General features: G+C 45.6%; 1 long non-coding RNA gene across 1 annotated transcript; it reads left to right on the forward strand.

The window, feature by feature from the left end:
• Positions 1-1,790: 1,790 nt before the first annotated feature.
• Positions 1,791-8,192, forward strand: LOC115288962. Its single transcript, XR_003907300.1, has 3 exons — positions 1,791-2,043; positions 3,213-3,313; positions 7,895-8,192. It is a non-coding gene; the product is annotated as an uncharacterized LOC115288962 (long non-coding RNA).
• Positions 8,193-8,465: the final 273 nt, after the last annotated feature.

An 8,465-nucleotide genomic window follows, 5' to 3' on the forward strand; every position in this document is an offset into this window, starting at 1 on the left:
GGTTCATGGGTTTGAGCCCTGCGTGCTGACAGCTCAGAGCCTGGAGCCTGCTTCAGATTCTGTGTCTCCCTCTCTCTCTGCCCCTCCCTGACTCATGCTCTGTCTCTCTGTCTCTCGATAATAAACAAATGTTAAAATTTTTGTACAGGAATGAATGCCTTAGAAAGAGAAGCACTGGGGCACCTGGGTGGCTCAGTCGGTTAAGCATCCGGCTTCGGCTCAGGTCAGATCTCACAGTTCGTGGGTTTGAGCCCCGCGTTGGCTCTGTGCTGACAGCTCAGAGCCTGGAGCCTGCTTCGGACTCTGTGTCTCCCTCTCTCTCTGCCCCCCCCCCCGCCCCCGCTTACTCTCTGTCTCTCTCTAAAAATAAAATAAAGACCTTAAAAAAAGTTTTTTTAAGAGAAAGAGAAGCACTGGATTGCCGGTCAGGTATAATTTCATGACTTCTGATATCTGAACTGGAAGGACCATGCCAAGCTAATCTTACCGTTGGAGACCAGTGACTTGCCAGTTCCACCAGCCTCACCGAAATGGGTGTTTCAGATCACAGACGTTTGAAACTGAGTGTGATCTAAGAGGCGATCCGCACTGAGGGTCTCATACCTGTCTGCCCCGGAATCACGGGGACCGGGCTGGGGCATTGTGTGTCTGTTAAGCTCCACAGGCGACCCTTCTGTGCAGCAAGGTTGGAGAACCACTAACGGAGTCCAAACCTCAGGTTCCACGTTTGGGGAAACAAAGGGCCAGAGAAGGTGTGGAAGTTGTTCAAGTTGGCCCCTCGGTGGAACAAAAATGAAAATGTATCCAAAAGACAAAGACAAGGAAAAGCATGCTTTTAGATGGGAAATGAAATGATAATCATTTTGCAGTGAATTATGGCTAAGAGAAGTGGTGTCCCTAGGTGTTTATATTAGAAACTTCATCCATGTCTGCAGACTCTGAGAACATAGAGAAGAAGGAATGCTGCTCCTTCTGCAGTTGTGTGGAGAAGACCTCCCCAGGACACTGGCTCATCACCATTTGGTCATCATAAATTTGTATTTTTTAAATTATTTTAAGATTTTTTTTGAGCTGAAACTTAAGAATCATACACTTAACCAACTGAGCCACCCAGATGCCCCAAAATTTGTACTTTTTAAGTCTATCCTTTAAAAAATATATATATGTTTATTTATTTTTGAGAGAGAGAGAGAGGATGAGTGGGGGAACAGCAGAGACAGAGGGAGACACAGAATCCAAAGCAGGCTCCAGACTCCAAGCTGTCAGCACAGAGCCAGATGCAGGGCTCGAACTCAGGAGCCATGAGATCATGACCTGAGCCGAAGTCGGATACTTAAGCTACTGAGCCACCCAGGCGCCCCTTTAAAGTCTATCCTTAGAGGAAAGGGAGGAAAGGAACATACAGATAAACTGCTACAGATAAACTGTGAGTGAATTAATTTTTTTATAAAGAAAAGGTATTTTTACAAAAGCTCCAACAAATAAATTTGTGTCGATGTGAAGGAAAAAAGACACAAAAAATTCTTTTTAAACAAAAATCAACCCTGATGGTAGAAGTAACCGTTTCTTGGTTGGGGGGAAAAGCCGTGCACTTGCAGATGAAAACCCTTCCAAGGAGGAGAAAATTTTGTAGAATCTTCAGTGAGTGAGATCTTGGATTTTGTCTTTATTTTCTATTACATTTGGCCCACGTGTGAGAAGCGCAGACCCTGCGGCCCGTCATTGCTGCAGGTGTGAGCACACAGAGGAGAGCTGTGTGCGTGTGTGTGCCTGCTAGCGGTGGGCAGGAGATGCTCAGGAACGTGCCTAAGATGCGCATCTTTCCCGCTGAATTAGCAATTGCGACCAAGGGCTGCTCCCAGTTACCACTTTACAAGAAAAAGTGATTGCAGCACCCTTTTCTTCTGAGAAAGGAAACGTTCTCAGAAAGGAAAGAAAAGGTGTTTTTTTCCCTTTGTTATTTACTGCTCTCAGGAGAGACCCGGCTTGTGGTTTTGAGAGTCTGAGCTGCCTCTCACTAAATCCACCGCACCACCCCCACCGGTGAGATGAAGTTTCTTTCTTGTCTGTGTGTGTGTGTGTGTGTGTGTGTGTGTGTGTGTGTGTGTGTGTGTATGTGTGTGTGTGTGAGAGAGAGAGAGAGAGAGAGAAAGAGAAACAGAGAGAGACAGCGCGAGCAGGGGAGGGTGAGAGAGAGAGAGAGGGGGAGACACAGAATCAGAAGCAGGCTCCAGGCTCTGAGCTAGCTGTCAGAACAGAGCCTGACGCGGGGCTCGAACCCTGAGCCGTGAGATCATGCATCACCTGAGCCGAAGTAGGCCACCGACTGAGCCACCCAGGCGCCGCGAGGAGTTTCTCTCTTGAGCGTTGATCAATCAAAGGGCAACTTCGCACACGGGCGCCCCTCCCCGTGGCTGCCCTGGGTGGCACCGGCCCAGCCTGGGACCCCAGGGAGAGGGTTCATACCTCGCCCAGTGGGCTAGACTCCACCTCCCGCACGCTGAGCCCAGGAAGACCCACAGCAGCCGCGTTCCCGGAAGCCATTCCCCTTAAGGGGCCATTAAAGGAAGAGGCCGCCTACAGTGTCGGGACACGGCGGACCGTCTTCATCCAGCAGACGATGTGTTCCTGCTTTTGAAGAGTTAGGATCTGCTTGGGCACATCCGATCCTTAGGTGACGGCACCAGGAGGACGCTTCTGGGGTGGTCCAGCGATTCTTGGTTGGAGGGCGCTGTCCTGTGGCCTGCAGCGGGGGCAGCGGCGTCTCTGGCCCCTACTCTGCCAGAAGCTGCCCAAATCCCCCTGTTGTGACAGCAAAAAACTGTCTCGTAGGGCGCAATCACACACAGACACACACAGACCCCCCCCTCCCACTTCAAGGGGAGACTCCTTGTTTCCCAGGAGACCAGGGAAGGGGAGGAAACCTTCCAAGAGAGGGACCTTGAAGAGGACTGGAGAACGCAACCACGGTCTGCCTATTAGGAGGAGAGCAGGTTAGGGCGCCTGGGGGGCTCAGTCCGTGAAGCCTCCGGCTTCAGCTCAGGTCAGGATCTGAAGTTTGTGGGGTCGAGCCCCACATGGGGCTCTGTGCTGACAGCTCAGAGCCTGGAACTGCTTCCGATACTGTATCTCCCTCTGTCTCTGCCCCTCCCCACTCATGCTCTGTCTCTCTCTGTCTCAAAAAATAAATAAAAATTTAAAAAAAAAATTAGGAGGAGAGCAGCCTGGCTGGTAACACCACCAGGAGCAGCCACAGCATGCCGGCCCTGCCGCGTTCCAGGCTCCTGTATTCATCCCCAGACACGTGTCACAGGTAGGCTCCATTCTATCCTAACAAAGGCTAAATGGTGTTTTTAAAGTTACCCAGATGCTATGTGACCAGGTTGAGATCGGCACTGGGTCCCCCATGCTCCTTCTATTGCTAGAACAAGGTATAGAACTAATGATCAACGGTGGGCTTTTGAACAAAACAAGGTAAAATGGGGTCACCCTAGAAAGAGCCTAGGTTACCAAAATGAGGCATTGGCTTTTTTAGATGCAGGTCACATCCTTCTCACGGATTTTGGATACTTTTTCAGAGGCAATGCATATTAGCTTTGCGCAACAATATAAATTTTAGGGGGAAAATGATTAAGAAGTAACAGACAATATGGAGGGATATTAGAGTAATAGCAAAGCAACTAGTTATGGCCTAGTTAGAAGCTTGAAGACATAAACGTGGAATTTTTAGAAGAGAGAAAATAGAAATTCAGAGGATACTTCTTTTTTTTTAAGTTTCTTAATGTTTGTTTATTTTTGTGAGAGAGGGAGAGGGAGGGAGAGAGAGTGAGAGGAAGGGAAGGACAGAGAGAGAGGGAGACACAGAATCTGAAACAGGCTCCAGGCTCTGAGTGGGTCAGCACAGAGCTCGAACTCAGGAATGGCAAGATCATGACCTGAACCAAAGTCGGAGGCTCAACTGACTGAGCCACCCAGGCGCCCCGATACTTCTTTTTTCTTATGTGATAAGTGGACACCCAACCAGAAGTTAAACTTGGGTATGTGTGCGAGGAATAATGTTCTTAACTGGGAGACATTCCCACCAGGTCCTAAGGCAGGTGAGGACAAGAAATCACTTGGGATTCCGTGGGAGACCGTAGTCATTTAGAAAGTCATATCACCTTTCACTCACTGACAGTGTCCTCCCTTAGAAGAGTAGGACCCAGGAAAAGAGGAAGAGGGATTGGACCTTCTTGGGGGAGAAAGTGTGACCCCATTTGGGAGAATGAGTTATGGCCAAAGAGACCAGAGCACATGGTGGCCCGGGTACAGAACGGCATGTGTGACAAGGACACCTGAGGCAGCGTCCACTGGAGTTGCCAGGGCAATGATCACACCTCTGCCAGGACGTCTGGACGCGTTTTGCCGGGGCGGCTTTGTTAGTGTGGGTGGAACCTCGCCTCCCTGCAAGGCTATCCCTGTGTCTTCCACCAGCCGGCCATCACAGCCACCTGGTACTTACCACAGACCTCAAAATACTGGTTTTCTGTAGCCCAAACCTTCATCCTTTCATGCCCCAGTGGTGACGGCACACTTACCAGTCCCTGAGCAGTGGGAGGCATGGGTAACAGACATTAAAGGTGAGGGTCCCCTTCACATTTGCCCTCTGGCAAAAGGTAGGCTAACCGAACTTTGACCTGTGATCCAGTGATCTTTGACTGGACCTGGTACTGTAGACTTAACAATTGTGGGCAAAGTGATTTGGGAATGTGCAAACCAGGCACTAAAGTAGTCAGAGAAAAATTATGATCGTGCTTCTAATGCCCGTGGAATTACAAGTGTTAAGAGATTATTTAGCAGTATATTAACAAATGCTCTGGCCAGGATGCAATGAAGCTAGAGATAATTAACAAGGTTACATGCAAAGGCAGCCATATTGGTCAAAATGAAAATGAAAATTCAAATATCCCCAAATTAATAAAATCTTAACCAGAAGAATATCACATATCAAATTTCTGGAATCCAGCCAATGCAGAAAAACACACAGAAGTTTGGTAACATATATACCTCTTGTATACACAGAAGATACCAGAAACTGAGTAAGACCCCTTGAAGTGGCCCAAGCCACCACCTTAAATACTGTCTCCAACTAAAGACAAAAGAAAGATGTTGGGGGCTGGGGGAGGGGCAAGAAGTTATGAAAGGTTATGAGAAAAAGCACAGTAAACAAAAGCAGGTTGCTATGCAGACTTAAATAGGGTGTGTCCTCCACTAATGAGTGTTTCCTGGTGGTTTAGAATCATCTGTCTCTTCCTAGTACAGATTGGGAAACCTACAAATAGAGAGACCCCTTAACAAAATGAATATTCCTTACAAAAGGGTGACTTCTATGGTGTTCAGGCCTTCTCTCATTTCTTAAAAATAATCAGCTCAAAATAATCCATGTGGCCAAGAAGCACATTTGGGGCCGTACATTCTACAGCTCTTCAGTCCTTAGGCTTTAAACAAGTTTGTTGATCTCAACTCCAAATACCTTTAAAACACAACTTGGTTCCATTACTAAGGATGTTTTGCTCTTCAGTCAGATTCGAACAGTCTGCTTGAAAATGGGCACCAAAGAAACTTAAAATACAGAAACTTTTGAAAGTCCTTATAGGTCGGTCCTCTTTTGAGTTCTCTAAGTCACAGTGGACTCGTGACAGTGGCCCGCACTAAATTTTCTTGTTTTATAGTTCAAGGTACTCCGTGGCCTCTGCCCTTCTGCTTATCTCTAGCATCAATGATCCAAATCTCTTTCTGACCTTTCTGATCTTCAACGGTTTCCTCTGAACTCCCCGCAAAGGGGTACCTCATGATTCTCCTTTCTTTTCCACGACCTTTGCTTGCCGGCTTTATTTTTTGTTTTCCTTTGTTAAAAGGGAAGCATCTTTCTAGTGAGCCCAGTGGTTTATAACCGCTGGAAAAAAATCAACTCTCTTGTTCAGGAACAATCAGGAGTAAACAAGCTTACCTCCTTACATGTGAATTCACACATGGTAATGGTGGTAAGTTGATAAGCAAATCAGGGCTCTCTGGTCAGGACAAACAAGTGCATATTATCAGTAGAATTTTTATGTGTTTACAGTCTATTCTATGTGTCTTAGGCAACAATATCAAACAAAGTGAGAAAGAAAGAAAGAAAGAAAGAAAGAAAGAAAGAAAGAAAGAAAGAAAGAAAGAAAGAAAGAAAGGAAGAAAAAGACAGAAAGAAAGGAAGAAAAAGAAAGAAAGAAAGAAAGAAAGAAAGAAAGAAAGAAAGAAAGAAAGAAAGAAAGAAAGAAAGAGTGAATGAGAGAGGGCAGGGAGAGGAAGGAAGGAGAAAGAAAGACTAGACTACATGCCAATAATTCTAGTTCATGATTCTAGTTAAAATAAAAGGCACAATTCGTGCAAGTGTCCGAGAAGGCCACTCCCAAAGGCTCCCTTCTTTCAAACAACCAAAGCCAAAACCCAACATCCCAAGCCACCACCACAATCAAGAACTGGCCTCGTGGAAAGCTGGTGTGCATGACGCCATGTTTAAACCATCTCTGTGGAGTGATTTAAGCAGCATAGGGACAGAAAATGCTTCTGTCCTTCCCTTCTAAGTTCTCTGGCTGATCTAATAATTACATTGATATAAGACAGATTAACAGGAGAAATTTAATTTCATATGTGCAGGAGCCCCATAAAAATATGGGACCCAAAGAAGTGATCGAAGCAAATGGCTTATATACCTTTTAGATAAATAGTAAATCTGTGATGAACTCACAAGACAAAGGGGTTTGGGTGTGGAGCATTAAAGAAGTGAAGAAGTAAATTTTGTCTATGCGGCCTTCTCAGCCTTAAATCCCTGATCTCTGGTGAGGAGGATCCTTCTACCCTCCTTGTACAGAGAGGGTACTTTTCACATGGGAAGGTATTTCTTGCTTTCAGGGAGACAAAGGAAGGTCAGGGTGTCCTTCCTGAACTGGCTATTTCCCAAGTATCTTTAGTTCAAGATAATCAATATGCCCAAATTGCACTTTGGGGGATGGTATATTCTTCTCCCCTTTAGGACTCTTTAAACTAGCTATTGGGGAAACAAAGAAAGAGAGAGAGAGAGAGAGAGAGAGAGAGGGGGGGGGGAGAGGGAGGGGGAGGGAGGGGGGGGAGGGGGGAGGGAGAGAGAGACTTCTTTTTATTTGGATGTGAAACTTTTAAGCGTCCCCAGTTGTCCCAGTCAGTACAGAGATGGTCTGAACACTTTACTCCAGGACAGATGACGATGGAAAGACACATTGTGACAATCATCCCTGACACCAACGTGTGCTTGTGCTCAGCCTCCATTTCTGTGTTGGAGAAAGCGGTTGTGATTTGAAGCATCATTTCAACAACCCAAATGTGCCATTTCCCACTCTCCCTCACCAGCCCATCGATTCCCAGAAGACAGGCATTGGCAAATTTCCAGTCTACTCCAAGCTGTTCCATTGGAAACAGGGATCAGCTCTCATTCATTTATTTATTCCCAAGATTTGTGAAGGGAAGGGGTGGTGAGGGAGGGGTACAACTTGGTTCAACTTTGAATTTTATTTTATTATTTTATTTACTGATTATTAAAAGCATTTATTTGGCTAGGCTAGGTTCCACCAAAGAGATACATTAAAAGTTGCTTCTGAGCCATTAAGTTATTTTACAATTATACCATTACAATTTAAACCATTAAAATTTAAACCATCCTCATTATAGAAGCCCCCAATTTTTCCCCTGTAACTAAGTTAGTTCTGTTTCATTTTTTTATAATAGTTTATTGTCAAATTGGTTTCCATATAACACCCAGTGCTTCTCCCGACAAGTGCCCCCCTCCATGACCATCAGAAGCCCCAAATTTAATGTTTCTTTTATCTCTTTTACAAAGGGAGAAGCTCAGAACATTATCCTGGAGGAAAATCTGTATTGTTTATGGTTGGTATTGATCAGAAAAAAAGTCTAATGGGGAAGACTGAACTATGGAGGAGGATTCTGTGTGTCAGATTTCTTTCAACTGCAAGACACAGAAACCCAACGTATGCAGAAATCAGGCAGAGTGAACTCCTGAACTTGAGCATTCCAAGGGAATTCAAGCACAGAAGGATCCAGGATCTCCAACAATGACATAGGACTTTCTTATTCCTTCTAAATCTCCCTTTCCTTCTCTGATGGTGCTTAGCTCTTCATTTTTGGCATGACATTTTCTTGATTCTGACAAATTCTATGCTTATGAAAAGAGTAATTGCTACTGGCATATCTACTTGTGAGTGAGGCACTGTTGGGGGTGGGGGGAACAGGAGACAAGCATACATCCCACTTAGTCGAGATGAAAAGAATTTTGAACGATTCTGGCTTACCCATCCTGGGGAACAAGGCTATTATTGACCTATGTGCTGACCACACCATGTCAGGACGGACCAAGTCTGCATCAGGGACCAAGTCTGGATCAGGGACCATGG

This window comes from Suricata suricatta, chromosome 4 (genome assembly GCF_006229205.1).
Source record: "Suricata suricatta isolate VVHF042 chromosome 4, meerkat_22Aug2017_6uvM2_HiC, whole genome shotgun sequence".
NCBI lineage: Eukaryota > Metazoa > Chordata > Mammalia > Carnivora > Herpestidae > Suricata > Suricata suricatta.